Below are 16,940 nucleotides of genomic sequence, written 5' to 3' on the forward strand. Positions count from 1 at the left end.
GCCTTTAGGGCCTCTACCTTTGCTGCCTGGTTTGTGAAGGAAAAATTCTCCTCTCAGTATCACCTTTCTGGTAGCATAGGTTAGGAGGTCAGTTATGTAAGGTGTCCCACTTTGCAAGACATAGAGCTTTCTTTGTCACCTGAGACAAGGAAGGTCTTTGTTTCTTAGGCTTTCTCTGGAGTGGCTCTGCATCTTGAGAGGCCTACGGTTTCTTAAGGGACAGCTCTTGCATCCTAATAGTATAAGTTCTAATATTGGTTTTAAGCTCTTGTAAGCCCTAATATTGGTTTTAAGCCATGAAAAAGACTCACTGGCTCAGACTCACAATTGGAATAGATATATTGAAGACTTGAACTTTTAGACCTAAAAGGACTTTTAAGATAGCTCTCATCTTAAACAAGTGTCCTACAGGTACCAATGGGAAGATCAAATTGAGAAAAAAAAAAAAAGGAAAGAAAGAGAGAAAAGATAGAAATAGATACAGAAGATACAGGGTTTTCCTGGTGGCTCAATGGTAAAAAATCTGCCTGCCAATGAGGGGGACCCTGGGTCAGGAAGATCCCTTAGAGAAGGAAATGGCTACTCACTCCGGTATTTATGCCTGGAAAATCCCATGGACACAAGAGGAGCCTCGTGGGTTACAGTCCACAGGATTGCAAAGAGTCAGACATGACTGAGCGACTGTGTGAAAGAAAATGAAACACTTCCTTAACTTTCTCAACAAGGTTAGGAGGGGAATATCAGAGGACTGTCAAGAGCTACAGTTGGCACTCAAGCAGGTATAAAACTTACAGAAATATTGATAGCCAGGAAATAGCTTTGACAAAGGTCCAGAAAAGGCACATGAAGGTTTGATTTATTGTCCTTTACTTTGTAAAGCCAACCCCATCAGGTCCATATATCCCATATTTTGGGCCTGCACTACCAAAAAAATGTCAAAATTATTGAGTTATCCTATCCTACTGTTAAACAAAGGAAAAATGTAATAATAATGATCTTAGATTTCTGATAAGGGCAAATATACCCTTGAGTTCCATCTCACATAAAACCTACAGTCCCGTCTCTGACCCTTGGAAATATTGATCTTATTGTATCTTTGAAATGTAAGCACCCAAAGAGATCATTGTTGCTAAAGCAATTCAGTTCAATTCAGTCACTCAGTTGTGTCCGACTCTGTGACCCCATGAACCACAGCATACCAGGCCTCCCTGTCCATCACCAACTCCCGGAGTCCACCCAAACCCATGTCCATTGAGTTGGTGATGCCATCCAACCATCTCATCCTCTGTCGTCCCCTTCTCCTCCTGCCCCCAATCCCTCCCAGCATCAGGGTCTTTTCAAATGAGTCAGCTCTTCGCATCAGGTAGCCAGAGTATTGGAGTTTTAGCCTCAACATCAGTCTTTCCAATGAACACTCAGGACTGATCTCCTTTAGGATGGACTGGTTGGATCTCCTTGCAGTCCAAGGGACTCTCAAGAGTCTTCTCCAACACCACAGTTCAAAAGCATCAATTCTTCAGCACTCAGCCATCTTCACAGTCCAACAATCACATCCATACATGACCACTGGAAAAACCATAGCCTTAACTAGACAGATCTTTGTTGGCAAAGTAATGTCTATGCTTTTTAATATGCTGTCTAGGTTGATCATAACTTTCCTTCCAAGGAGTAAGCGTCTTTTAATTTCATGGCTGCAGTCACCATCTGCAGTGATTTTGGAGCCCCGAAAAATAAAATCAGCCACTGTTTCCACTGTTTCCCCATCTATTTCCCATGAAGTGATGGGACCGGATGCCATGGTCTTAGTTTTCTGAATGTTGAGCTTTAACCCAACTTTTTCACTCTCCTCTTTCACTTTCATCAAGAGACTCTTTAGTTCTTCACTTTCTGCCATAAGGGTGGTGTCATGTGCATATCTGAGGTTATTGATATTTCTCCCGGCAATCTTGATTCCAGCTTGTGCTTCCTCCAGCCCAGCGTTTCTCATGATGTGCTCTGCATAGAAGTTAAATAAGCAGGGTGACAATATACAGCCTTGATGTACTTCTTTTTCCTATTTGGAACCAGTCTGTTGTTCCCTGTCCTGTTCTAACTGTTGCTTCCTGACCTGCATTCAGGTTTCTCAAGAGGCAGGTTAGGTGGTCTGGTATGCCCATCTCTTGAAGAATTCTCCACAGTTTGTTGTGATCCACACAGTCAAAGGCTTTGGCATAGTCAATAAAGCAGAAATAGATGTTTTTCTGGAACTCTCTTGCTTTTTCCACGATCAAGCAGATGTTGGCAATTTGATCTCTGGTTCCTCTGCTTTTCTAAAACCAGCTTGAACATCTGGAAGTTCACGGTTCACATATTGCTGAAGCAATTACAGGACCGGAAACAAACAAATATGAGAGATAGTTTTTTAAGAAAACAAACCGTTTGATATTTTCATAAGCTCCCTTGCCCCAAATTTTGTCCATAGCCTCCACAAGATTATTCATTAAAGACAAGTAAAATTCTTAATAGTCTTTTCCACAAATATTGGCAAAAGGCTTTAGCCACCTGAGTGGGTAAATTTAACTTGTTCTATCTGCCAAAAATGCCATTTAGGTCTTCTATAAGCTAGAAAGTTTTTGTACTACTGTACTGGATATGTGGCTAAAATTTTTAAATGAAAGCTATGAGATCACAGTTTGCATCTGTCTCTATCTATATATCCATGTATATCTATGTATGTATGTTATGTATGTGTGATATTTTTATTCCTCTAGATAGTATTTGTAAAAACTTGTGAAAGATCTCTATTTAACTGGCTTAAAGACAATACAAGCACTTATTTAAACTAAGACTAGTTAAATAAGTTCATGTTGTCTCTACTTTATGCTTGAAATTATAAAATTTTAAATTCTACCTAAGAACTAAATTTACAATAGAAATTATTTCCTTAATGTATGTCAATATGGTAGAGAAAAAAGTCATCTTTAAATTATTAGGTTCTTTACTTCTGTAAGTTTTGCTACTTGCCTAGTTTGTCAACAAGGAAAATAACTTAAAATGGTTAATTTTTAATATCATTAAATTTTCATGGCAACTCTAGCATAATTGTTAAGTACACGTGAATTAAATAGATATAAGTGGTAGAAATGTTTGTAAATGAATTTTGTAGGTATCATTAATAAAATGTGTCTGCTTAAAAATAGTTTCCAAAATCTTTTTGTAACATTAACTTTAAACGATATTCATAGATATCTAGTTCATTTCCAAATAAAATAGTGAAATATTAATTGCCAAACACATGTTTAAGTTTATATGCTTTTCACCTCTTATTACAGAGAAACTAAAGGTATTTGGGTCTGTTAATAACATGTTGTTTTTACCACTTAAAAAAAAATTGTACTATAAAAAGGCATATGTCTTTAAAAATCACAAAGTGATATATTCCTGGAAATTCCCTGGTAGTCCTGTGGATAGGACTTGGCGCTTTCACTGTTGTGGTCTGGGTTCAATTCCTGGTTGGAGAACTAAGATCCTGTGGCGTCCACACAGCACAGCCAATAAATAAAGACATAAAAATTTAAAAGAGCAAATAAGATAAAAGATAAGGGTTCTAGTAAACAGGATTTTAATACAGGAGAAAGGCGAAGGGAAATTATTGAGATGAAGGCAACAGTAACCCTAAGGACAGGCTTCCCTCGTGGTGCAGGGGATAACAATCCTCCTGCCAACAGCGGGCATGCGGGTTCGATCTCCAACTGGGAAGATTCCACATGCCGGAGCAACTCAGCCCGGGTGCCACTACTCCTGAGCCTGCCAGTGGCAACTATCAAAGCCCAGGTACCTAGAGCCTGTACTCGGCAACAGAAGCCAGCACAGTGAGAAGCCCAGGCACCACAATAAAGAGTAGCTCCCCACCCACTGCAACTAGAGAAAGTCCACGTGCAGCAGCAAAGACCCAGCACAACAAAAAATAAACATTAGTTGACTAATTTTTAAAAACCCTACTACAAATGTGTGTTATAGACAAGCTTAAAAAAAAAAATGTCCTGGAATGTTTGAAACTATTGAAAGGAGTTTGACAACTCTGACTGAGATCTGGGGCGATGAATTAATACATGAATAAGTAAATGGAAGACTATGCAACCAAAAAGTAAGGCAATTCCAAGAAAACTAAAACACAAGAAAAGAAGAAATACAACCAAATTATACGATCATAGTATACTCATCTGTGAGAGTTTGTACATGCTTGTAAAGGGGAACAAGACATGGGGAGTCCAGAGAGCTAAATCTTCACCTTCCTTGGTGGAAATCAGTAGAAAATATCCATGACTGAAAATAAAAAATGAATAGAATAATCATACTCTTGACATATATGGCCATAATAATAAAATAGAACTAAAGAAGCTAAAAATAGCTAAGAAGTTGAAAGACATTGCCTCTAGTGTTGGGAATTGGATAAGAAAGTTTAGGGCTATCTTTCAGCATTTAACTTATAACACCTCATTTGACTTTTAAAAATGTGCGTATGTATTTTATGATTAAAAAAATTTTTAAACATCTTATGTAAGAAAAAGGACTAAAAGATACACACCAGAATGTTTACACTGACACTTTTCAGAATTTTATTCAACTTGTATATTTTGGCATTTTCCAAGTTTTGTTCTTTCAGCATATATTACTTTTATAATTAGCAAAATAATAAATAATTACACATACAGAGAGGAGTGTGCAGAATCACTAAAAAAAGAATGATTTTTTTGAAGTCCTCAACATTCCTCTGTGTATATGAACTCACCCATATTGGTAGAAATATTCTGCCAATTAACTTTAAATTTATCCTTCTTTCATGCAGCTCATCTGTACCCAGATCAGTGGTCTCTTAAGCTTCCATAGAAAGGAGTTAAATATTAATTTTCAATGAACTTCATGAGATGCATTAAAATGGCATATAAGCTATAGAAAAAGAAACATGAGAGAATATGTCAGAACAATGCTGTTTTGTTTAGGATTTTTATTGTATCATTAACTTTCTTAAAAGACTGAAAAATACTCTTACAAGAATAGAATTTATATTTCTTGGAATAAGAGATAAGTTGCCAAGCTCTTGGAACACTGTCCCATCCAGGCCTTCATTTGGGAGATTATATTATTGAAGGAGGATAAAGCAGGAAGAAACATTTCCTGAGGCCTGGGGTACTTGAGGAGGCAAATTTGGCCAGATCTGAGATGATAGTGGTGACAGGCTTGAGAAGTGGCAGGGCCCTGCATCCCACTCCATGGGGGTCCCAGAGCAATGGTAAGAGGTCTCTTGGATGGCATGCAGCTGCTGGGAAAGTGAACATGAATTGCTCTCCCTTGGGAATCAATAAAGCTTAAAAAAATATATTTATTTATTTGGTTATGCTGGGTCTTAGTTGCAGCAATGTGAACTCTTAGTTGCAGCATGTAGGATCTAGTTCATTGACCAGGGATTGAACCCAGGCCCCCTGCATTGGGAGCACAGAGTCTTAGCCACTGGACCACCAGACAAGTCCCTCAATGAAGCTTCAAGAAGGGGCTTCTGCCTTCGAGTGAACCATGTCAGCCTGGGTAATTATCATCATATGAACATCTCAGTGATGGACTGAAACTCTAAGGTCTTCCTCAAGTTTTCTGGGCTTTGTCCTTTCTTGAGATGCTTGTAAGCTCCTGGGCAGGGGATAAGCTAAAGTTTTACAACACCATCACGGACTCACCTTTTGGGGAAATGGGGCTTAGAGACAAATTTTGTTAGATTTAGAAAAATAAAGCAAAGTGATGGTTCTTGCACCCATTTATAGTATAGCAAATTTAGACGCTCTGCACTATTTGACCTAGACTTACCTTCTCTGAATGTGACTGGAGAGTGGGAAGTGAGATGGTTCTTGAGAGCCCTAGAGATGAAACTACTTTCCTGAAAATGGCTCTTCGATTTAATGATTTTGGTCACCACTGACCCTGGAGGTAAGCCACGGTGTTTTTAATTTTCAGCGACTCAGACCTCTCTGTCTTGATAATCTTTTTTCACTATAATCTATCCCATCATTTTTTGCTGTTGTTGTTCCTGCAATCTGGTTTTTATTTTCTTGTCATTCAGTCACTCAGTTGTGTCGGACTCTTTGCAACCCCATGGACTGCAGCATGCCAGGCTTCCCTGTCCTTCATTATCTCCTGGAGCTTGCTCAAACTCATGTCCATTGAGTTGATGATGCCATCCAACCATCTCATCCTCTGTTGGCCCCTTCTCCTCCTACTCTCAATCTTTCCCAGCATCAGGGTCTTTTTCAATGAATCAGCTTTTCGCATCAGGTGGCCAAAGTATTGGAGCATCAGCTTCAGCATCAGTCCTTTCAATGAATATTCAGTACTGATTTCCTTTAGGACTGACTGGTTTGATCTCCTTGCAGTCCAAGGGACTCTCAAGAGTCTTCTTCAATACCACTATTCAAAAGCATCAATTCTTAGGCACTCAGCTTTCTTTATGGTCCAGCTCTCACATCCATACATAACTACTGGAAAAACCACAGCTTTGACTACATAAAACTTTGTTGGCAAAATGATGTCTCTGCCTTTTCTAAATTAAAATCTATTTGTGTCAATACATGAAGGACATGAAAAACTATATGAAAATAGCATAACCTCAGAAAGTATCAATAACTGACACTGGTGAAAAAAAAAGACTGTATTAATGAAAAGAGGCATTGGAATGAGTTTTGTCAAAGATTGTAAATAGTCACTTGCTATAAAGCAGTGCCGTTCCGTGGTCAGGGCAGCTGCACTCCTCTCATTAGCCAGCTGACACTGTCCTTGTGTAGTTTGGCTCTGGGGTGCAGAGGACCTAGTCTCATCTCTGCTGTGGCAGCATGGCTGCTAGGAGAATTTGGAAGGGTGGGTGAGTTGGGAGGGCTGGGAGTAAGGTGGAGGACATAACTGGGCTTTCCCAGGGAGCCCAGATGCTGAAAGCTTAAGATGGAGTAATTTCTTATTCAACTAATGGAGATATGTAATGGCCCTGTGAAACAGGACCAGCATTCAGCTGCTCCCAGCAAGTCCAGCATCCTAGCCACAGGTCAGAGTGGCTCTCCGTGGGGACATTCCCTGACTCAGGGCAGTGCTTCACCCTAATCCAAAGCTGGCATTTTGTTGGCCAGGTTCTTGGGTCATTGAAAAATGGTAAATGATTTGTGTTTGCCTAATCCAAACCAGTGTGTCTTTTTCAAGGATTAGTGATCACTTTCTGTTCTTTTAGCTCTCAATGTCTCTGTAATTTAAGTTCCCGCTCTTTGCAAAATAGATCAAACAAGCAAGATGCTTTCCTGCATCTCATAACACCACCCAAACTCCAGAAATCATCTAACTTTTGTACTTAATTTACTATGTAGTCTTGGTGTTTTTGTGTTTTGAGTCAGATACTCAGTTCATGGGCTTTCCAGGTGGCTCAGAGATTAAGAATCTGCCTGCCAAGCAGGAGACGTGGGTTTGATCCCTGGGTCAGGAAAATCTCCTGGAGAAGGAAATGGCAACCTACTCCAGTATTCTGGCTTGGGAAATCCCATGGACAGAGATGCCTGGCAGGCTACAGTCCTTAAGGTCGCAAAGGAATCAGACACAACATAGCGACTAAAAAACAACAATCTGTTCATACTGAGAAAAATACTACTACTTAATATACACAAGAGAAATTATTTCCACTGTGGTGTCAATACTGTGCTATAAAAGTTATTGTGGTCTTGCACAGAGCCACAACTTACTGACCCATGAATTGATCTTTAAGCCTAAAACAGTACCAGCCTAGTAATATGCCAGGTACTTTACTGCTAATCACAGAGGAGATTCTACCATTCCTCACCCTTGCCATGCATCACTCTCTTTCGTCTTTGTTCCTGCTGTCTCCTCAATGTGCTGTGCAGACAATGGAAGAAATAATAGGTGCTGGTGTCAAAGACAACGCTGGGGGGTGAGCAGAACCAGACCTAAAAGCTTAATCCCTGAAACAGTAAAGTTCAGCAATTAATCCCAAAGACAATGGAAACTATTCATGAGTATTAAACTGGAAAGTAACTGGATCAAAATCTTAAAACAAAGTAAATTAACACTCTCGATTGCATTCAGGGACTGCTGCTAGAAAACTATATGAGTAATTCAGATAGCAGATGAAGTGGGAAGTGGATAATAGAACTAGGAGAATTCAAGAGATATTTAGGAGGTTTGAATAATCAAGACTGGAGACTATTTTGAGACACAGGGATAAAAGGAAAGGTATATAATGTTAGCTTTTTTTTTACTCAAATGCTTGCAATGTGTTAGCCACTTAATAAACATTATTTATAATTCTTTCAGGGGTCTTAAAGATAGGTATTATGTCCATTTTACAAATGAAAAACTATGTCTCCCAGAGAAGAAAAGTCCTGCCCAGAGACATACAGATGGTGAGCGGGGGAGCTGGGAGTTAGATTCAGGTCAGGTCCATGGTCTTTTCAGTTTACCTCCTTACCTTGAAGTTCAAGTGAAAGGGAAGAAATTCTCTCACAACACAATTCTCACCCCTTAACACACTGTAACTTCTTTGTCTACCTCTTGCTGATTTTAGTTCCCAATATAATTATACAAATCCATTTTATGTGTTTTAAGTGTTATTTTCATCTAAGAGGTTGATCTAACTCCAGGCAATGCCATTAAACAATCAGAGACTATTTCAAAATCAGTATTCTTTTTTTGTTAATCAGAGATGTTATTTATTTTTGGCTGCCTGGGTCTTAATTGCCACAGGTGGGCTCTCTCTAGTTGCAATGAGTGGGGGCTGCTCTCTAGCTGCGACTAGTGGGGGCTACTCTCTAGCTGCGATGAGTGGGGGCTGCTCTCTAGCTGCGATGAGTGGGGGCTGCTCTCTAGCTGCGATGAGTGGGGGCTACTCTCCAGCTGTGACGAGTGGGGGCTGCTCTCTAGCTGCAGTGCTTGGGCCTCTTGTTCCCATGGCTTCCCTTGTTGCACAGCACTGCTCTAGGCACTCTGGCTCCAACAGCTGTGGCTCCCAGGCTCTAGAACACAATCTCAGCGGTGTGGCACTGGGGTTATCTGCCTGGTGGCACATGGGATCTTCCTGGACCAGGGATCAAACCCATGTGCCCTGCATTGGCAGGTAGATGTTTAACCACTGGAGCACCAGAGAAGCCCCTAAAAATCAATTTTCTTAATGTGAGGACAACTGATAATTGTGGAAAGTTTTTTATTTCTTTGTGCATACTTTCTTTGTACTATTATTTCTGTTACATTTAAACTTTCAGAGTCAATGAAATTATTTCACTTCCCTTTTTCACATTATGAACAGATATTTCCCTTCCCACATTGGTCAGGTTACAAAAATCCTTTCTCAATTTACACAAAAATTGGGCATTCATCATTGAGAAATTGTAATGAAATAAGTAACTGATTTTTCAAACATGTGATAAAACATAATCTTGTTGACAAAGAGATGGGAATGTTCCTATTTTCGTTTCCTCTTTCTAGAAGAGTATTCTGATTTCATTTCTCTGTTAAGTATGACTTTTGAGTTTAAGGTTTGATCTTTTTATTTGTGCCAAATCAACTGCATATCATTAAAGTTCTTTCACTGAACTAAAACGCAGTGATTTCAATCTGTAAATTAGCTCTGGTAACATTACAAAATGCTGAGGAGAAGAGAAGAAATAGTTGGAAATATGGGAATAAGGTAATGTACTTGGATCGTATTTTTTTTCCCTTTCTTGACAAACAAACATTTTATTTCTCCTCTTAAGAAGCAAATAAGATAATATGCTCAACTTCATATTAACAACAATTTATCTGTACACACTGAATTGAAGATGCTTCTGTTCTCTCTTTGGCATCACTCTAAATGAAGATGCAGCCACAAATTATTTCACCCCAACACCTCACCTCAAGTCAATATCATACCTCTGTAAGGTGGCTGGTTGCTGGCATGTGAGTGGTCTATTTCCAGCTCTGTTAAATAGGGAGTGAACTCACAAACACAGCATCATTTTTCACACTGTCTCACATGAGCTGAACCAGAGATTATGAGGGCTAGTATCAGTGCTTTATACATTTATTTTGGAAAATAATTTCCTTGACTGCTGATTCAAAAGGATTTTCAATTAAAGAGTAACTTATTCATAGTAAATGAGAAATACTGTAAGAATATGGAATGATAAACTCTGCATACAGAATCTATGTGTTATCTTAGTAATTTTTATGTAAATCTCAAACTATTCTAAAATTAAAAGTTTCAGCTCAGTTCAGTTTAGTTCAGTCGCTCAGTCATGTCCAACTCTTTGCGACCCCATGAATTGCAGCACGCCAGGCCTCCCTGTCCATCACCAACTCCTGGAGTTCACTCAAACTCACATCCATCAAATCAGTGATGCCATCCAGCCATCTCATCCTCTGTCGTCCACTTCTCCTCCTGTCCCCAATCCCTCCCAGCATCAGGGTCTTTTCCAATGAGTCAACTCTTTGCATGAGGTGGCTAAAGTACTGGCATTTCAGCTTCAGCATCACTCCTTCCAAAGAACACCCAGGACTGATCTCCTTTAGAATGGACTGGTTAGATCTCCTTGCAGTCCAAGAGACTCTCAAGAGTCTTCTCCAACACCACAGTTCAAAAGCATCAATTCTTCAGCGCTCAGCTTTCTTCACAGTCCAACTCTCACATCCATACATGACTACTGGAAAAACCATAGATTTTTTTTTTTTTTAAGTATAAGAGAGAACATAGTATGTTTGGAAATCCCCTTTGAAGTGGGGAGTGGAAGTGAAGAATTTGGCTAGGTAGGCAAAAGACCTTTTATGCTATTCAAAGGAGATTCAATACATAAATTGTATAGGCTGGATGAGGATTCCTAGATCTGTGGATGGGCTTCAGGGGTGTTGCAAAACCTCCTGAGTTGTATAAGATTATATTGTCTGTATGTGTATATGTATGTTTTTCTCTGAAGAAAGTTAAAAACTTTAATTATTATTCAATTATTCTTAAAGGGAAAAGCACATAAAATGTGTTAATAATCACTGCTGAAGGTAATGTTGAAATTGAAATGTTTCAAGCAAAAGATGTGAAATAATTCTATTTTTGTGTGCAAAAAAGATCCCTTCTTGGTAGTCCAGACTACAGTGATAATGTGTATGTATTTGGAGAAGGAAGGCAGGAGTTAAAGCCAAGATGGTGATAAAGACCATGACCTTCAGACTCTTTTGAATTGTGGTCTACTTTGCAGGGGAAAGGAATGACCCCATAAGATACCCTACCCTACTGTTGCCACTTTCCTGAGAAAAAAATTACTGAGTCTTTCGGATGAAATGTCATTTTTGTAAACCAAAGTTTGATGGGATTATATATACATCTACTTTATCATTGTAGATAAATGCACTGTACAAAAAAGGTCTCAATGACCCATATAACCACAATGGTGTGATCACTCACCCAGAGCCAGACATGCTGGAGTGTGAAGTCAAGTGGGTCTTAGGAAGCATCACTACAGATAAAGCTAGTGGCAGTGATGGAATTCCATCTGAGCTATATAAAGTCCTAAAAGATGATGCTTTAAAGTTCTGCACTCAATATGGCAGCAAGTTTGGAAAACACAGCAGTGGCCACAGGACTGGAAAAGGTCAGTTTTCATCCCAATTTCAAAGAAGGGCAGTGCCAAAGAATGTTCAAACTACAGTACAACTGTACTCATTTCACATGCTAGCAAGGTAATACTCAAAATCATTTAAGCTAGGCTTCGACAAGATGTGAGTCGAGCAATTTCAGATGTACAAACTAGATTTAGAAAAGCAGAGGAACCAGAGATCAAATTGGTAACATCCGTAGGATCATAGAAAAAGCAAGGAAATTCCAGAACATCTACTTCTGCTTCATTGAGCACGCTAAAGCCTTTGATTGTGTGGATCACAACAAACTGTGGAAAACTCTTAAAGAGATGGGTATATTAGACCACCTTACCTATCTCCTGAGAAACCCGTATACAGGTCGAGAAGCAACAGTTAGAACTGGACATGGAACAATGGACTGGTTCAAAATTGGGAAAGGAGTATGTCAAGGCTGTATATTGTCATCCTGCTTATTTAACTTACATGTGGAGTACATCATGTGAAATGCTGGGCTGGATGAAGCTCAAGCTGGAATCAAGATTGCCAGAAGAAATATTAATAACCTCAGATATGCAGATGACACCACCCTAATGCCAGAAAGCAAAGAGGAACTAAAGAGCCTCTTAATGAAGTTGAAAAAGGAGAGAGAAAAAGTTGCTTAAAAGTCAACATTCAAAAAACTAAGATCATAGCATCCAGTCCCATCATTTCATGGCAAATAGATGGGGATGGTGGGGGGAGGGGTGGGGATGGAAACACTGACAGATTTTATTTTCTTGGGCTCCAAAATCACTGCAGATGGTGACTGCAGCCATGAAATTAAAAGATGTTTGTTCCTTGGAAGAAAAGTTATGACAAACCTAGACAGTGTTTTAAAAAGCAGAGACATCACTTTGCCAACAAAGGTCTGTCTAATCAAAGCTAAGGTTTTTCCAGCAGTCATGTATGGAAGTGAGAGTTGGACCATAAAGAAGGCTGAGCAATGAAGAATTGATGCATTTGAACTGTTATGCTGGAGAAGACTCTTCAGAGTCCTTCGGTCTGCAAGGAGATCAAACCAGTCCATCCTAAAGGAAATCAGTCCTGAATAGTCACTGGAAGGACTGATGCTGAAGCTGACGCTCCAATATTTTGGCCATGTAATGCAAAGAACTGACTTATTGAAAAAGACCCTGATGTTGGAAAACACTGAGGGCAGGCGGAGAAGGGAATAACAGAGGATGAGATGGTTGGATGACATGAGTTTGAACAAACTCTGGGAGATAGTAAAGGACAGAGAAGTCTGGCATGCTGCAGTCCAGGGGGTCACAAAGGGTCAGACATGACTGAGAGTCTGAACAACAACATGGGTCACTATGCACCAGCATCCTGGCAACAGAGAAGAAAAACTCCTCCCCCCGAACAGGGATTCCCACATGCTGCAGCAGCAACTGTCTCCAGGCAGGTGAAAGGTAAAGCCCACTAACCTCTTCTGGAGAAGGACTGAGGCTTAGCAATAGTGACAGCAGCTTTACGATCAACAGGTCATTTTCTTGAGCTGTCTGGGATGTCCAGTTTCAGGATGAAGTTAGAGTAACTATAGATACCGTGGACTGAGTAAGTATCCTTGGATTCTTTGAACTTCAAAGGAAGAATTGTTTAATAAAGAAGATAGAACACAATTTCCTGTTAATGTGGCCAAGTGGGATCTTAATTAGGAAAACATCTCTGAATGGTGAAGCCCAACACTAAGGCAGGCCACCTTTCAGGATATAGAAGTAGCTATAATTCTATTGAGTTATCTACCTGTAACTCAGGTACTGGATACATATCCTTTCTTTTCAACCTCCTCTTACCATGAAGAGGTTATCTATGGCTGAATTAGCACCATCGGAGCCCACATTTCCTATAAGTGATATAAACTTGGCTCCAGGTGCTTTATACATATGTGCCCTAGTAACCTATCTGAAAAAAAAAAAAAAAAAAGGAAAGATTACAAAGCTGCACTAATCTCTATGATCCTGGCCAAGATCATTCTCATGAAGTTATACTTTATAAAGTACATGCTTATGCTCATAATTTATACTCTATGAAGCTCAATCTTTTCTTCTATAAAATGAGAGTACTAATGTTCATCCCGTAGCTTTGTTGAAATCACACCATGAAGATTACAGCAAAATTTAAACAACCAAATGACAGCTCCTTTTCTACCCTCTTAGTTCTTTCTCCTCTCTTAACAAGAAAAACAAATTATTATTTTAATATATCACATGCCATAGCATTTACATAGAACACTCTTGATGATCTCAACAAACCACAAACCCAGAGGTAAGAAGATTTTATCATAGTTGATGAATCTTATACTACAATAAGAGTGAGAGAAAACAGAAAATTTGTTACCTTCGTGGCATCTATTTATTAGTTGATTTTTGAAGTGTTTGAGGAAAAATAAATAATAAGAAATACCACCTGGAAAGACCACTATTAAAAACTTAGCACAGTAATCAAGATAGCATAATACTGAAGGAAAAATAAGACACATAGGTCAATGGAACAGAACAGAAAGCTCAGAAACAGACTCATACAAATATGCCCAGTTAATTTTTGACTAAAGAGCAAAAGCGACTAAATGGAGGATGGACAGCCTTTTCAATAAATGGAACTAGAGAAATTGAGATTCATCAGCAAAAAAAAAAAAACTTGACCTAAAAAATATCACACTTTATGCAAAATTGTACTGAAAACAAAATTTTAATTTAAACTATAAAACTTATAGAAAATAACATAGGAGAAAATCTTTCAGACCTAGAATTAGGTAAAGAATTCTTAGGCTTGACACCAAAAGCATAACTCATAAAAGGACAAAACAGATAAATTGACCCTCATCAAAATAAACTTTTGCTCTGCAAACAGACCCTATTCAAAGGATAAAAAGACAAATTAGAGACCAGGGGAAGATTTTGCAAATCACTTATCAAAATTCTTTTGTCTAGAACACATAAAGATCCTTCAAATCTCAACATTTAAAAAACAATAATCTAATTAGAAAACTGGGCACGGACAAAGAAAAGACATTCACAGACATTCCTCCAAAAAGGACAGGTATACAGCTGGCAAATAAACAACTGACAAGACTTTAACATTATCATCCATTAGACGGACGCTAATTAAAACTACAGTATCCTGTCAAAATTAACAATGGACTTATTATACAACTTAGCAATCCACTTTTGGGTATTTATCCTAGAGAAATGTCTTCTTTCCACATAAGAACTTGCATATGAATATTCGTAGCAACTTTATTCTTAAATCGCCAATAACTGTAAACTATCCAAATTTCCTTGAGGTTCCTTAAGATGTTGTTTGTATCAATAGTTTGCATCTTTTTTTAAATCACTGAGTAGTATTCCATGGTGTTTAACGAGTTTGTTTAACCATTCACCCATTCAACGAAACCTTACTAGTTTATGGTTTTTGGCTATTAAGAATAAAGTTGCTATGAATATTCATATACTTCTAAATATCACTTGGGTCAAAGAAGAAATCTCAAGAGAAATGAAAGAATTGTTTAAACTAAATAAAATAAAAATACAGCTTATGAAAATATATGAAATACACTGAAAATAGTGCTTACAGAGAAATTTATAGCATTAAATACATATATTAGTAGAGAAGAAGACGTAAAATTAAAAAAAAAAACACTAAAAAAAAAACAAACCCTAATATTCTACCTTAGGAAACCAGAAAAACAAGAACAATTCAAGCCAAACCAAATGCACAAGAAAAGAAATAATACAAATTAGAGCAGAAATCAATGAAATTGAAAATAGGAAAATAGAGAAAATCAACAAAACCAAAATCTGGCTCTTTGAAAAGATCAATAAAATTGATAAACTTCTAGTAGGCTAAGAGTACAAGAGAAGACACAAATTACTAAATTCTGATACATGTGCTGATCAGTCCAAGAAGAACTTTGAAAAATTATGCTAAGTGAAAGAAGCCAGTCACCAAGGACTACATATAATATGATTCCACCCATATAAGATGCTCATCCCAGGGAAGTACACAGAAACAGAGAGCAGATTGGTGACTGCCAAGTGCTGGGGTTAGGAGTCAGTAGGTGATAGCTGAAGGATACTTCCTTTCTTTTTGAGGTGATGAAAATGTTCTGAAATCAACTTTGGTGACAGGTATATGTATCTATGAATATATTAAAAACCACTTAAGCGTACACTTCAAATGAGTGAATTGATGGTATGTGAACCATCTCAATAAAGGCATCTAAGAGAAACAACAGAGTGCAAAAAATTGTATACAACAGGCTAAATTTTGTAAGAAAATAATGAGGGGGGGTGACAAAATGTTTCAGAACAAAAAGCTTATCTATGCATACTATTTCAGGGAGGACCCAGGAAACAGAATATATCTATTGCCTCCAAGGAAGAGAACTGGTGACTGAAGGACATGCTTGGAGGAAACTTTACATTGTATTATCTTTTTGTATTTTCATATGCCATATTATTAGGCAGATTTACCATGAAACTAATGAAGCTTAAACTTGGGGCCCCTCACTTGCACAGGCTCTTCATAACGCCCCAAGAGGGCCCTAAAACATACTTACCTGTTTGTAAAACTTATGTTCATGTTTGTAAAATTTCCAAAAATGAGATGTGTTAACCTCCAACAACTCACCTTGCTATTTCTTTCCACTCCAAATTCCCCTTCTTTCACTTCTCCTTTTGTGATGTGTGAGGAAAGAAGAAAGAATCTGGCTGCAAACATTTTTGGGAGCCCATGCTCTGCAACAAGAGAAGCCACCTTAGTGAGAAGCCTGAGCATGGCAACTAGGGAGTAGCCCGTGCTCGCTACAACCAGAGACAGCCCAAGGGTAGCAAGACCCAGTTCAGCCAATAAACAAATAAATGAAATTTTTAAAAAAGAAATGTTTGACCAGTTTTATTGAGGTATAAATAACATACAAAAACCGCACTTTAAAGTATACAATTTGATATGTTTTTATATATGCATACACCCATGAGGCCATCACCACAGTCAAAAAAAAGATCATATTCTTCACCTTCAAAAGATTCCTCTTGTTCCTTCATCAGATATGTGCTTTGCAAAGATTTTATTCCAATATTTTCATTATCTTAGCAGCATCTTTTTAAAAGCAAAAGTTTTATAAATTGCACTGAAGTTCAATTTATTTATTTGTCCTTTTCTTGAGTATGCTTTTGCTGTTGTATCTAAGGAACAAGTCACAAGATTTTTGCTTATTTTTCTTGGAGGAGTTCTATTGTTTTAGGTTTCTCATTTAGGTCTACAATCCATCTTGAGTT

The 16,940-nt window shown here is 38.3% G+C and overlaps 1 long non-coding RNA gene across 2 annotated transcripts; it reads right to left on the bottom strand.

Annotated features, from left to right (window-relative positions):
- Window positions 1-829: 829 nt before the first annotated feature.
- LOC138437380 (uncharacterized) lies at window positions 830-16,400 on the bottom strand. Of its 2 annotated transcripts, XR_011255923.1 has the most exons (4): window positions 16,294-16,374; window positions 7,844-7,982; window positions 4,772-4,929; window positions 3,585-4,305 (listed from the first exon to the last, which is right to left on the bottom strand). It is a non-coding gene; the product is annotated as an uncharacterized lncRNA (long non-coding RNA). The 2 variants fall into 2 exon arrangements; XR_011255924.1 differs by lacking the exon at window positions 7,844-7,982 and having other exon boundaries at window positions 830-4,305; window positions 16,294-16,400.
- Window positions 16,401-16,940: the final 540 nt, after the last annotated feature.

The sequence above is a fragment of the Ovis canadensis genome, chromosome 3, assembly GCF_042477335.2.
Source record: "Ovis canadensis isolate MfBH-ARS-UI-01 breed Bighorn chromosome 3, ARS-UI_OviCan_v2, whole genome shotgun sequence".
Taxonomy (NCBI): Eukaryota; Metazoa; Chordata; class Mammalia; order Artiodactyla; family Bovidae; genus Ovis; species Ovis canadensis.